The sequence below is a fragment of the Halichoerus grypus genome, chromosome 6 (genome assembly GCF_964656455.1).
Source record: "Halichoerus grypus chromosome 6, mHalGry1.hap1.1, whole genome shotgun sequence".
NCBI classification, from domain to species: domain Eukaryota; kingdom Metazoa; phylum Chordata; class Mammalia; order Carnivora; family Phocidae; genus Halichoerus; species Halichoerus grypus.
Genome location: NC_135717.1, coordinates 97,141,072 through 97,155,829, shown reverse-complemented (window position 1 = coordinate 97,155,829; position 14,758 = coordinate 97,141,072). Strand labels below are relative to the sequence as shown.

Below are 14,758 nucleotides of genomic sequence, written 5' to 3'. Positions count from 1 at the left end.
CATGCCAGTCTTTACACATGTAAAATGAAGTCATTGGACTAAATGATCTTATAGTTTTCTCCCAGTTTCAAAAAATTTTTATGGATCACCCTCTTGAAGTCCTTTGTGATCACTCCAGTCACAGTTAAATTCTCCCTCTTCTCACTTCCAGTGGTAATTTATTTATTGCCCAACTGTCTTGACCACATGGGTGCTAGGAAAATAATTCCTAAATTACTGCATTATGTGATTTTTAAATTATACAATAAACATTATCATCTTATCCATGAAATAACTAGATCACAGGACTTGGAATTAATAGATCTTTTAATTTTTGAAAATAACAAATATAACCCAAACCCCTTCTTTAAAAAATATGGTGAGGAAATATGTAGTAACTCATCAATTATATAAAAGCTACTTAGCTGTTTTGAATATAGAATACAACTTGAGGTAATCTTGTGCACACCTAAAAACTGTTAGAACTATTAATTTTTTACCTCATATTATAATGAGAAATTCAGAATATTTACTATTATTTTAATTAAAACATCACACAGTTTAGAATGGTTATTATCAAAATGACAAAAGATAACAAGCGTTGGCAAGCATCTGAAGAAAAGTGAACCCTTGTGTCCTATACTGGTACAGCCACCATGGAAAACATTATGGAGGTTCCTCCGGAAATTAAAAGTAGAAATATCATATGATCCAGCAATCTTGCTTCTGGGTACATACCCAAAGGAAATAAAATCAGTATTTCAAAGAGATATCTGTACTCTCCTCTTCACAGCAGCATTATTCACAATAACCAAGATATGGAAAACAACCTAATGTCTGTTGACTGATGAAAGGATAAAGAAAATGTGAGATATATACACATGTAATTCAGCCTTAAAAAAAGAAGGAAATCCTGCCATTTGTGACAATGTGGATGGACCTGGAAGACATCACACTAAGTGAAATAAGCCCGACACAGAAAGACAAATACTGCATAATCTCACTTATATGAGGAATCTAAAATAGTCAAATTCCTAGGTGCAGGGAGTTACATCTGGTGGTTATCATGGGCTGAGCACAAGGAGAAATGGGGACATGTTGGTCAAAGAGTACAAAGTTCTGGTTATGTAAGATGAATAAGTTCTGGAGATCTAATGTACAGCATGGTGATTATAGTTAACAAAACCGTATTGTATACTTGAATTTTTTTTTTCAATTTGAAAGTAGTCATGTATTAACTGACCAGATTAAAACAATAATCATGGTTAGATATCTTAGTTCATCCTTCCAATAAGCCTATTGATTTGATCTTCCCTGTGGCCAGCATCTCCACCTTCTACAAGATGCGTGATCTTTTTCTTCATTCTCCGTCATGCGGAAGATCATTTGAAGGGCCATTAAGAAATTGTTTGCTTCTTTGAAGCCTTTTCCAACAGTATAGGTCTCGTCAGTCAGATCCTCCATGCAGATGATGCCATATTTACCAAGAGATTGAGCAATCAGTGTGTTATCTGTCACTTCTTGTTGATTTTGCCATAACCATGCTTATAGAGCAATTCATTTACAGACTTCAGGTTTAGGTACCCCCATGCTATACATGGCTTCACAATCCTTAGCATGGTAGCTGAAGCCTTGTTGAGCTTCACAAAGGTGGCATTGAATCTGGTGATGACAAAGAAGCTGCAACATCTTTCAAACCTTTGGGTTCTCACCATTGATACCTCTGATCCTGATGACAAATGCCAATTTGGGTTCTGTAGGTACATAGAAGTTGCCAGCTTTTCTTGCCATCCTAACCATTTGAATCTTAGTTCGTACATCTGCCTATATTCCTTGTGGTAATGCTTAGCTTTTTCATAAATAAGCTTCCTCAATGCCTTTTGAAGCATCTTTTGAACAAATTTCTTTCTCAGATGCTTGATATTAACTCTGCAGAATTCTTTTGCTTTTTCTTAAGGGTCTCTGACACAGTAGGAAACTTCTTTTTCTTTTCTTCTGCACCCTCCATGGTTCCAGCTAGGAAAAAAAAAAAAAAAAAAAAGCTGTATACTTGAATTTGCTAAGAAGAGAGACTCTAAATACTGTCTCCACAAGAGAAGAAGAAGAAGCATAAGGAGGAAGAGGAGGAGGAGGAAGATAAGGAGGAAGAGGAGGAGGAAGAGGAGGAGGAGGAGAAGAAGAAGAAGAAGAAAAGAGAAAGAAGGAAAGAAAGAAGAAAAGAAAGAAAGAAAGAAGAAAGAAAGAAAGAAAGAGAAAAAGAAAGAAAGAAAGAAAGGAAAGAAAGAAAGAAAGGTAATTATGTGAGATGGTGGAAATGTTAACTAGCTTGATTGGGGGGATCATTTCAAAGTGTATATGTATATCAAAACATCAAGTCATCCACCTTAAATATATACAATTTTTATTTGTTAATTTATACCTCAATAAAGCTGGGAAAAAAATTGTAAGCTGGTCTTGCTAGACTCTCTCCCACTTGCTGGCTTTAAAGAAGTCAACGATAATGTCATGCCGTGAACTGCACTCAGGACAGCCTCTGGTCAGCCGCTGGCAAGAAACTAGGCCTTCCAGGCCCTGCAAGAAACTGAATTCTACCAGCAAGTTTGGAAGGGGATCCTACTCAAGCCTCAGACCATAGGCCTTGACAACACCTTGACTACAACTTTGTAAGACCCTAAAGCAGAGAACCTAGCTAAGCTCAGCCCAGACTCCTATCCATGGAAACTGTAGGATAAAAAAATGTGTGTCGTGTTAAGTGCTAAGTTTGTGACAATATTGTTATATAGCAGTATATCACTACCACAATGACAACACTTAATCTTAGAGAACGGTCCGTGAATGCACTTCATGGACTAGAAGAAACACCTCATCAACGCATCAATGTTTGTTTGTACTTTCATTGTTCTTGGAAGAGGGACCTTAACTTTCCTCAGTTTCTCAGAATTCTCCAGAACCCAAATGTGAGTTTGCTACTGTTATATATAATGAGATTAATTACATTTTTCATTTCATCTGGATGTAATGTTATTTTATAGCTATCAAAGAAGTTACTGAATCAAGCCATTCTCCAAACATAAAGCACAACAGAAAGAAGAGTGAGAAACCAGATAAATCATGGCGGCTCGCTGCATCAGGGAGTGATCAATCATTCGACTAGAACATGCTTTCAAGAAAATGACCAGAGTAGTCCCGGGAGACGTTTTTGCCAAAATAGTTTGAGTGGTACCAATTTTTATAATTAAGAAATCAGCGCTCTGCCATACATACTGTTTTGTTTCTTCTCCTAGCATATTTTAGCCTGATACACGAATACAAGTTAAATCATTCTGAGAATCTTTGAGTCTATGGCTCTAGGTATTTGAAAATATTCAAAAGAAGATTTCACAACTTTTAAAGGGCATTATGGTCATTTTTGCTAAATAAAAATGAGCCCTCAAGAAAACACTATTTTTGGGTGACAAAGTGATAATGAAAGAAATGTGCTTAAAATGGACAACAAATATGCCTTTCAAACTGAAATGATTAAATAAAGATATGCCCGTGGAAGTGATTGAAACCGGAGAAGTGCTGAAATTCAGGGCTGTGCTCAGAACATCTAAACTGGAATAGCTTTAGCAATGTCTGCCAGGAAAATCAAACTTCATTTAAGAATTTTTCTTAGAATTTCTTCATGTCAGTGACATTCTGTGTGTGAGGGCTCCGTTAGCATACAATCTAACAGAAGCTGTGTACAGCTGATTGGGAAAGAATACCATGGTTTACTCTGGTATTTTAAAATGTGCTATCCTCTCCTTGTGTTCTGAATATTTCTGTTCATGGAAATGTGATTTTTTTAACAAGAGCATTTCTTTATGACATTTTAGATCTCAGACATTCAACTTGCCCTACTAAGCCCAAGCAAAGGGCTTTTAAAAGAATAAGTGAGAGGAAAGTGGGGCTCCAAAGTAATGTGACTGGAAGTGGTTTCTAACCTTGACATTTTTCTTTGACAATGAAAGGAAAGAATCAATGGGTCACAATTACTTCCTGAACATAAAGGCAAAAAGAATGAAGGGAAAAATGTGTTCGTGTGTGAGACTTCACATCCATCTTGTAGTTTTCTTAATGGTATAGATTTTATTATTACTCTTATCATGGTTTTAAGTCTGCAGTTACTTTTTATACTTACATTTTTTTTTCCTATGAAAGCAAGTGACGAATTTCACAGAATTTGATCAGTTCTTGGATAAGCCTGGATAAGCAGGCTTCTCTTCTTTACAATGTGATAGTGGATGTTCATTTCTTTACAAAAGCTCAAGAAACTTCTGTGGTGATCTCACGGATGTGTTTTCACACACTCCAAAAGATGAACAATGGGAAAAAATGACAAAAATATTTTTACTATCAGTTGAAATATTGAGAAGCCAAAAACTTAGAGAATGGACCTTATATATTAGTAAGAGAATAAAATTGAACCCTATCTTATATTGTACAAGTCAGTGTTTGGCCAAAAAGTTTGTTTGAATGAATCCAAATTTACGGTGCTGAATTCACCTCTCTACTCATACCTGCAATATATTACTTCCCTTAACATGAATAATATCCTGATAGATGAAATGTTTAAACTCTAGCAGGGCAGTAACGTTATAGATAAAATGTGGGAGACTATATGCACAATTCTCGTGGAGAACTTTTTAACCAAGCTGGTATACCAGGAACCATAAGAGAAAAGATAAATATTTTATGATTTTAAAATGTAACATTTTTACAAGAAAAGATACCACAAATGCGGTAAAAAGAAAATGATAGATTTGGAAAAGGTATTTGCAATTCGGAGGTTAATAACTATAACAATCCTCTTATAAATTGATAAGACAACAAAAACCTCCATTAAAAAGTGGGCCAAGAATATGAAGTAGCAATTCACAGAGAAGCAAATACAGTGGCCGACAACATTTGAAAAGATGTTTGAATTTAATTGTGATCAGAAAAACAAATGCAAGTTCCATTTTTAAAAGATCAATTAAAAATCATCATAGTGTTCAAAGTTAAAAAGACCTATAACACCTATCTATGTTCGGCCAGTAAAGAAATGTGGAGCTACAGATTTTTTGAAAAGCAAACTACCAACATTAAAGGAAGCACACACACACATTTACTGAAAGAGAATGCCCACTGCTCTCCAACATCTCTTTCTCTACTTCCGTGGCATGTGCTTCGATTCCCTCTTCCTGCCTCTCGTGCCTGCATTCCGGCCAGTGACTGAGCAGGAGCGGTTTGTGCCTGTACTGTCTTGGGATGCTATAACTAAATGCCAGAGACTGGGAAGCTTAAGCAACAGACTTTTTTCAGCTTCATTGTGGAATGATTATCAAATAATCATTGTATGTATCTAAGGTGCACAATGTGAGGTTTTGATGTATGTATACAACAGGTATTCATTTCTCACAGTTCTGGAAGCTGCAGAGAAGTCCAGGATTAAGGTGCCAACAGATTTAGTTCGTGGTGAGTGCCCACTTCGTGGCTTGCAGCATTCCTGCTGTGTCCCTCACATGGCAGAGAAAGATCTGAAGTCTCTTCCTCTTCCACTAACCACTACCCCCCCTCTCCCCGCCACCATTGTGGAAGTTTCACCCTGATGATCTCATCTAAACCCAGTTATCTCCCAAAGGCTCCACTTTCAAATACCTCGCTTTGGGAATTAGGAATTTGACATATGAATTGGGTCGGGGGACACAAACAATCAATCCCTAACAGTACCCCTACCAGGCCAGGTCCTTATAAACCTCCCACCCACAGAAGTGCTCCTCGATGCGCTTTTGTCCTTCCAGCTGCTAGGGAGCCACCAACGACGGCAGTTTGAGTTACACCGTCTAGCCTACAGCAACCTTACATGCTTTGACCTAATAATTCCTCTCTTGGGCATCTATTCTGAAGAATGAAAAACACCAATATGTGTGGAAATATGTACAAGGATAATTACTGTAGCATTGTTCATAGTTATTAGAATTTTTAAAAAAGCTGGAAACAAGTAAAATGACTGTGAATAAGGATACGATTGAACAAATTATGATAAATCCATACTTCAGGTTATATTGTATTTGTTAAAAATAATAAATAGAATCACACCACTTGACACAAAAGGATTTCTAAGAACTTCGGTTGAAGGAGAAGAGCAAGATATAAAAAGCATATTTACTGTCATGCCATTTTTGTAAACTAAGCAAAGACCTAAAAATCTCACATATGTGTGTATGTTTGTATAGACAGGTACATATATTCATTTAATATAACTCTATAAGCATAGAAAAAATATAGCTATCTATATATTAAGATGTAAGATGGCTTCCCTGCATCAGTGTTTGTGGGTGGTGGCAATATTAGAACAAGGGAGAGGTTTTACTTAACTTTTAAGTAAAAATGGAAAAGAAAATTAAAAAGGGAACATACTAAAAAGCATACATGAATATGCATTATATCATTTTATGTGTGCATTTTTGTACATTTATAATCCATGGATGTTTATATATTAAATAAATCAGTAACAAAGATGGGACTTACATATATATTTTTAAAATAGTTCTCTGTATGCCACCTGAGAACTTCTTCCTCTCTCTCACTAAGCCTCTGTTTAATTTTATTAAAATGAGATTTGTACAGGAAACTTACCCCTTGGTATTAGAATTGTACTTGCTTAATCACTGATTCATAGAAATTGTCCTTATGCATAAATAAATGAGAAGAAACAGTAGAAGAAATACAAATACACAAGAAGTACATTTAAAAAAATTCTACACACTTCCCATGTTCTCATCTAAAAAAATTAAGCAAGAATGTTTAGCTTCAGTATTGTGAAGGATATTCTTCATCTCAAAAGAAACCTGTGTAAGTAAGTATTTGCCAACAACAGATAGAATTCTGCCATATACAAATTATTCACTAAGACAAAGAGCTTAGGGCAAGAAGTAGTAATAAGACTGAGGTTTTTGTTTTAGTTTTTTCATTTGGGCTCATGCCCAGAAGGTATAGGCCAAAGGTTTAATGGCTTCAGATGCAACTTTGGTTGAACAGATTACTAGGGACACTAAAGTGTCCTTCGTTAATATTTTTATCAGCCACTGCTGCACAATTAAATAAGTTTCCCTTAACAAAGAGAAGGAAGATGAACTTGCTGACCCCATACTTCACTGGCAACACCAGAAGCCCCAGAGCAGTTATATGCTGAGGCCAGACCAAAGTATCAATGGAAGCTAAAGATGGTGGCCGATTTATCACCAATGGCCTACCTAATGTTTTCTTTTCTATTAAATTATGAAGACAGATGAAAGGTAGAAACAAAACCACACCCCTGTCCTAATATTTTCTATCTTCTTCCTTGGCTATTCTTCTCAAACTTATAGGGCTGTCTCAGGCAGTTCAAGCTACTATAACAGAAATACCATAGACTGGGTAGCTTAAACAACAGACATTCACTTCTCACAGTTCTGGAAGCTGGGAAGTCCAAGATCAAGGTGCTTGCAGATTCAGTTTCTGGTGAGGGTCTTCTTCCTGATTTGCAGATGTCAGTCTTCTCATTGTAGCCTCACGGACTGAAAGAGCAAAGCACTAGACTCCTTGTATTCTTATGAGGACACTAATCCCATCCTGGGGATACCACCCTCATGACCTCGTCTAAACTTAATTACCTCCGGAAGGCCCCACCTCCTAATACCACTGCACTGGAACTTAGAGTTTCAACATATGAATTTGGGAGGGCAGACTCAAATATGCCAGTCCACAGCAAAGACTTTATATTTAATCTGGCTCTAGAAATGTTTGTAGCAGGAGACTTGAGTCTGTAGAAAAACTCCTGCTTCTTGGTTTTTTTTTTTTTTTCCTCACAAGTAACTATAGTGTTGAAACTTATTTGACTACTAATCCTTTTGAAGGTAAAGATGTGATTCTTAAGTCTTCTATTATGAAACCAAGTGGATGTTTGAGATCTATTTATTATCAAAAAAGTATAGATCATAATACCCACCCTTTGGAGATGCTGAAGTGTGTGATTTACTCAGTAACGTGCCTGGCACATTATATGGAGCCCGTAAGTATTAGTCAAATGCCATTTAGTACCTGTGTAATCTTGGTCCAGTTACGTATTTTCCTTTTTTTTTTAACTTTATTTTTTTTTAGTAATCTCCACAACCAATATGGGGTTTGAACTCACAACCCTGAGATCAAGAGTTGCATGCTCTTCCAACTGAGCCAGCCAGGCACCCCAACTTACTTATTTTCCTAAGTCTTAATGTTCTCATACAAAAAAGCAATGTTGATAAATTCTGCCTCATTAGATCATTGTGAAGAATCTACGAAGATATGTGAAAACACAAGTAATTGTGTATCTCAGCAATTAATAGCAAAAACAACATTGTGGAAGTGTATCACCTTGTGTTTCCATTCTAAGTATCAGAAACATGAGTGATAGTTCACTAGCTAAGTGACTAGAATGGTGTATTGGAGATATTGAGAGAGTCTGCAAAGTACTTAAGGGACTGATGTGTGTCAGTACTCATAAGTGACCACCTCCAGTATTCATACATGAGTAAGCTTATACTCATCAAGAAGTATCAGGCTGCAATTCAACACAAAAAATAATAAGGTTGGCGGGGGAATTTAAATATTTGGGGCCTTATCTATCAATTATTTAAATGATTTAATTTGGTATTTATTTTGTGTTAATGATACCTTCTTTTAATGTTTGATACCACCAAATGTCAATATCAGGTAAATATTATTTTCACATGTCATTGAAATATACATATAGACATATGTATGTGTATATATACATATATTTATAAATATATATTATTATGTAACATATATGACATAAATACGTGTTTATAATATATATTATTATATACAATAAAAGTACAGTTTATTATTATGAATGAATATATCCATTATATATAACATTATATATTAGCATTTATAATATCTAATATGATACATTAGATATAACATTAAATATATATTAGAATATACAAATATTATGGAAAAACAAAGAGAGAGAAAATATAAAACCTTGTCACAATATTTTGGTTAATAGTAATAAATTATTCTTTTATTATGACCTATTTTCTCTTTACTGAGATAGAATTTATACACCATAAATTCATCCTTTTAAAGTATACAATTCAATGGCTTTTAACATAGTCACAGAGTTGTGTAAATAATACACTAATTTTTGAATATGATCATCATACCCAAAAATGAACACTATACCCATGGTCAGAATCCTTTTTGCTTATTAAAGAAACCCTCTGAAAGTTTTAGCATAACCACATTACAAAAAAGGATTTATTTTTTATAGACATGGTCACATATTATAATTTTAAAATATGTAGAGTATGATGCAACATACAGAATAACTTGCATTTTGGGGAATTCTCAAGAATCCACAGGAACGTTGTCCTCTTTCTCAAATCCTGAAGATTCCTATCTGTCGGGAATATGGAAATCCTATCCCTAAGTAAAGAGACACGCAATAGCGCTTCCAGTTGACCTACAAGGGCCATACAGCATGAGTAAGGAAAAATTTTGTTGAAGCGTTAAGATTTACGGTTGCATGTTACCCAGCTTAACTAAGCCCTCCCAATCACTGTAGTCATAAACCATGGTTTATATGGCTTATGGTTTTTATAAACCATAAAAACAATAGCTCAACTAACAAAAATGAGGGAAGGAGAGGAATTGGGAGGAAACTTTCAAGAGCTGAGAAAGAAGGAAATGAAATCTGTTTAAAGATGAAATATGAATATGTTGAAAATAATGCCACCAATTCTTAAGTTATTCATTATTACTTTAAAATAACTACAATTAGGGGCGCCTGGGTGGCTCAGGCGTTAAGCGTCTGCCTTCGGCTCAGGTCATGATCCCAGGGTCCTGGGATCGAGCCCCACATCGGGCTCCCTGCTCCGCGGGAAGCCTGCTTCTCCCTCTCCCACTCCCACTCCCCCTCCCACTCCCCCTGCTTGTGTTCCCTCTCTCACTGTGTCTCTCTCTGTCAAAAAAAATAAATAAAATATTAAAAAAAAAACTACAATTAATGATGTTTTTCACTGTAAGCAACACAAATGTTATCAAAGCCTAAGAAAAATATGAATGGAGTAGATCACAAAATCAAAGAAAGACAATAATTGGCATCAGAAGGACAATAATTGGAAAGGCTTTGGGGAACAAGATAGCTAGAATTAATGAACAGTTTCTTGAGAGCACCACATTCACATCGAATCAGCTTTGACTATTTCCTGTCTTAGTGTTAATATTCAAGATTCAAATATCTGGAAAAATGCATTGATTTGCCTCTGCTAAATAAGCCCTTATCTCTTAGCCAAGATTTGACAGGACATCTTGATTGACACTCCTACCCAGAGTGCATGCAATCGGGCTAGATTTTTCTCCAACTCAGAACACCAGCAAGAATGGGAGTTTAAAGACTAGATGTTTACTACCATAATAAGAAAAGTCATTTACAAGCAAATATATAAAATACATTCTGTATTCGGCAAATCTTTCAGTTTCATTTCTATTTTCTTGAAAAAAATTAAATAATTTTAAGGAAAAATTTTATGTGTAGTATAGTTTCATTTTTAAAGAATTTATTTACGGTGGAGGAACCTGACCAATAGTTTCAGCAGGTGATCAGGATCAATATCAACCATGATAAATCATGTTGATAGTATGGATCCTGATGTGATGAAAATAATACTTTGCATCTATGGTCTTCCTCCCCCAAACCCACAGCCCTGGTTTAATCATGAGAAAAACATCAGACAAATCCCAATAAAGGGACATGCTACAAAATATCTGTTCAGTATTGCTTAAAACTGTCAAAGTCATCTAAAACAAGGAAAATCTGAAAAACTGTCATAGCAAAGAGGAGCCTAAGGAGACATGACATCTAAATGTAATGTGGTATCCAGTAATGATTCAAAGGAGCACATGCCCCCCAATGTTTATAGCAGCAGTGTCCACAATAGCCAAAATATGGAAAGAGCCCAGATGTCCATCGAAAGATGAATGGATAAAGATGTGGTGTATATACACAATGGAATATTACTCAGCCGTCACAAAGAATGAAATCTTGTCATTTGCAATAACGTGGATGGAACTAGAGGGTATTATGCTAAATGAAATAAGCCAGAGAAAGACAAATATCATATGATTCATATGTGGAATTTAAGAAACAAAACAGATGAACATAGTGCAAGGGAAGGAAAAATAAGACCAAAACAGAGAGGGAAACGAATCGTAAGAGACTCAGCTCTAGGAAACAACCTGAGGGCTGCTGGAGGGGAGGTGGGTGGAGGATGGGGTAACTGGGTGATAGGCATTAAGGAGGGCACTTGAAGTAATGAGCACTGGGTGTTATATGCAACTGATGAATCACTAAATTCTACCTCTGAAACTAATAATACACTATATGTTAACTAAATTGAATTTAAATTAAAAATAAAAATAAAAAATATACGTACTTACTAACTGAATAACTAAATAAATAAATGTAATGTGGTATCCTGAATGGGATCCTGGAACAGAAAAAGGACATTAGAGAAAAAACCAAGGAAATGTGAATAAAACAATGAACTATTTTTCTGTAAGTTGAAAAATGTCCTAAAAATTAGAGCATATTTTTAAAAAGGACATTTCAATCACTCTATTATTCTATCTATACATATCCATTAAAGATGTCTGAAAATAAATTAACTAACCTCGATATTGACTACCTTTAAACCATTATTTTATCTCACATTCTTCCTTGACCCCCCCCACACACAAGGTATTCATTATATATTCATGTGTGCCTGTATGTATGTATACATAGACGAATGTCTTGATCTGGACATCTTTCAGATCTCAGCTTATCTCTTGGTTAGAAATACTTAATTGATGAAACTATGACAAAGTGCTGTAAGAACATGCTTTTAATGTCATAGAATTTATTTATTTGATAAATATTTACACACTGGCTATTCCATTGCCCTGTTATAGATACTGCAGACTCAAAGGTGAAGAAGACATGCACAAGTCCTGTTGTCAAGGAGTTTACAAGACATTGAGGCAAATATAAACACTGTGAGTTCTGAAATAAAGCACAATTTATCCAAATACCGTACCTTGCCCTTATATTTATTGTGGCACCTATCACACTTTATCTCACTTGGGAAGTCATGTATTTATCAATTTCCAACTATACATAGTAGATAGTAGTAAATCTTCAATACGAGTTTGTGGAAACATCCGGTTCATTTTTTGTTCACCTCACTTGCTGAATGATTAAATGGAGGAGACAACTGCACCAGCTGTCCAGCTGACAACAGCAGTGGCTGAGTCACCTTTATGACATTGAAGAGATCCATGGTCAAGTAAAATACATACAGCTGGCTTTGATTCTATCCCATGGTCCCAGTACCTTTTGGCACAATTCCGACTTCACTTTGTCTCAGTGGCTCCTTAGCAAAGGCTATGATGACCAACCACCCCGGTTTACTAGGGATTCTCCTTCTAGCACTGAATGCCCCACCTCCTTGAAAAACCCTGGTCCTGGAATAACCCAGATAGTGGGTTACTCTAGAAAATTATAGAGCATATTTCTCTCTCTCTCATTAAAACAAAGGTGATCAAACAAGTGATTTGGCAGCTGTTGATAAAAAATCAGCATTGACCATGTGCATTTTATTGTGGAATTCACCATAGTACCCCCCACAGTAACCCTATGCGGTAAGTACCATGATCCTCTCCACTTGAAACATGATGATGGTAAGCAGAGGATATGAAGACATGGAACTGGATTTCAAAACCGGGTTTATAAAAACCTGGGATTAAGTTCTTGGCCACAATATTTAAATGCAGTGAAATAGCAAGTCTTGTCGTTACTGAGATTTCCCCCAACTCTCAGAAACTTCCGGGTCTACCTCAAGTCAACTACACGGTTTAGGGACCCCTTGCCCCTGAAAAAAAAAAAGTTGGCCCAGGTCAACACTGCAGATCTACAGACCTGCCTTGAGAAATTCGTTTTCTCAGAATAAATATGTGTGAAGCTTCTTCAGTCTAGCTATACTGAAAGTTAATCAATTTGGAGAAAAACTGGCCATTGCACTCCTGAGACGAATTGTTTGTTTGTTTGTTTGTTTGTGTAGCTTACAATTAGCTTGCCTCTGTCAATGATTCTGGCTGAAGTAGCTTTCTCCAAGTGTCCAATTTAAACATTTATAGTCTTTCAGATTCCATGGGTTTGGGTGAGCTTTTCCAGACAGGTTAGCGATTTCAAGTTTGGCAAGCACTTTGGCTTTTCAGTCTGTTTTGAGTGAAAATCAATTTACACTCTTTGCAAACATGTGACAGCATAAATCAGGCAATTGAGTTCACTCTTAAAACACAATAGGGGCTTGTTTCATTTTGCTGAGGAGATGGACAAAACACTTTCTACTAGTTTCAAACACATCCCTGTCATACTGTGGTGATTTGACAAGCATACTGTTCCACCACCCTTAATTCAATAGATGATAAAAACAGAAGTAGGAGAGGTTAGATTATCTATTGAGGGCAGCACACAAGAAGGCAGGAATAGAGTCAGGTTCAGAATTCACGGGTTCTAAATACACCCAGCATTCTGGGGGATGGAGGGTAGCACCCCTGTTATTCCATGCTGAGGTTTGGCAACATCCATTGTCCTAACTAACCGTTCGGAAAGTCTTCCCATTGAGATATATTTTCATTAAAGATCCTCTGAAAAAACTGGAGCTTTCAATCAAAACTCTAAAACATTTGGGTTCTGTAAAATTAACATGGGATAAAGTGGAAAATAAAAGAGCTGAGTACAATTACACCATGTATGCTTTAAATGGCAAGTAATTCTAGTGATTGGTCAACTACTGATGCATCGGAGTTTAAAAACAAAGCAACATAGGGGCGCCTGGGTGGCTCAGTCAGTTAAGCAACCGACTCTTGATTTTGGCTCAGGTCATGATCTCAGGGTTGTGAGATGGAGCCTGGCGTGGGGTGGGGGGGCTCATGCTCAACGGAGAGTCTGCTTGAGGATTCTCTCGCTCCCTCTTTCCCCTGCTATCTCTCTCTCTTTCTCTCAAAACAAACAAACAAAACACACACACACACAAAACATGCACACATAGAACGAAATGGAGTTGGAATTGAGAGTGGATCATTTTTCACATTTGCCCTGGGAACACTAATGGTAAACTTAAGAGAACATCCTGCTGTAGAAAACTAATAATCACTAAAAAGAATTTACTTGCAAATTCTAACTTTGTGTCATCTCTTTGCTCAATATATACATTCTGAAACATTCAGCTATCAGCTTCTCAGTACTTCGAAAGGGAATTATTCTTTCTTTCTGGAGTTTCTTAGCTAAATTTTATCAAAGTAGGCCTTGTGTTTTTTTACCACAGTAGACTAAATTCTGGTAGTTTTTAATGATTTGCCCCAGCTCCAAACATCTGGAAAATCCTGTAAGTTTTGTGTGCACTGTTTTTTTTTTTTTTCTTTCAGTTTTGTTTGTGTTTTAACCTGTCAGCACCCTCAGTACGAAGGATTGTGAGGTGAGCTTTTGTTTTGGGAAAACTGCTTATATTTGAGTGAAATTAGAGGGTAACTTTCCCTGGAAACAATGTTCTCAGCTGAATGAGGACCCACATAGTTTCACTACCATACTGAATCACTGCGACCACTTTTTCCAAAATGCAAGCCATTGACTTAGAAGAGGGCTATTCTAATGTCCGGACTACCCCAATGACTAACTCTTTCT

At 36.3% G+C, this 14,758-nt stretch overlaps 1 pseudogene; it reads right to left on the bottom strand.

Moving 5' to 3' along the window:
- Positions 1 to 1,253: 1,253 nt before the first annotated feature.
- LOC118550919 (large ribosomal subunit protein uL30 pseudogene) lies at positions 1,254 to 2,455 on the bottom strand (annotated as a pseudogene).
- Between the last annotated feature and the right edge of the window lie 12,303 nt (positions 2,456 to 14,758).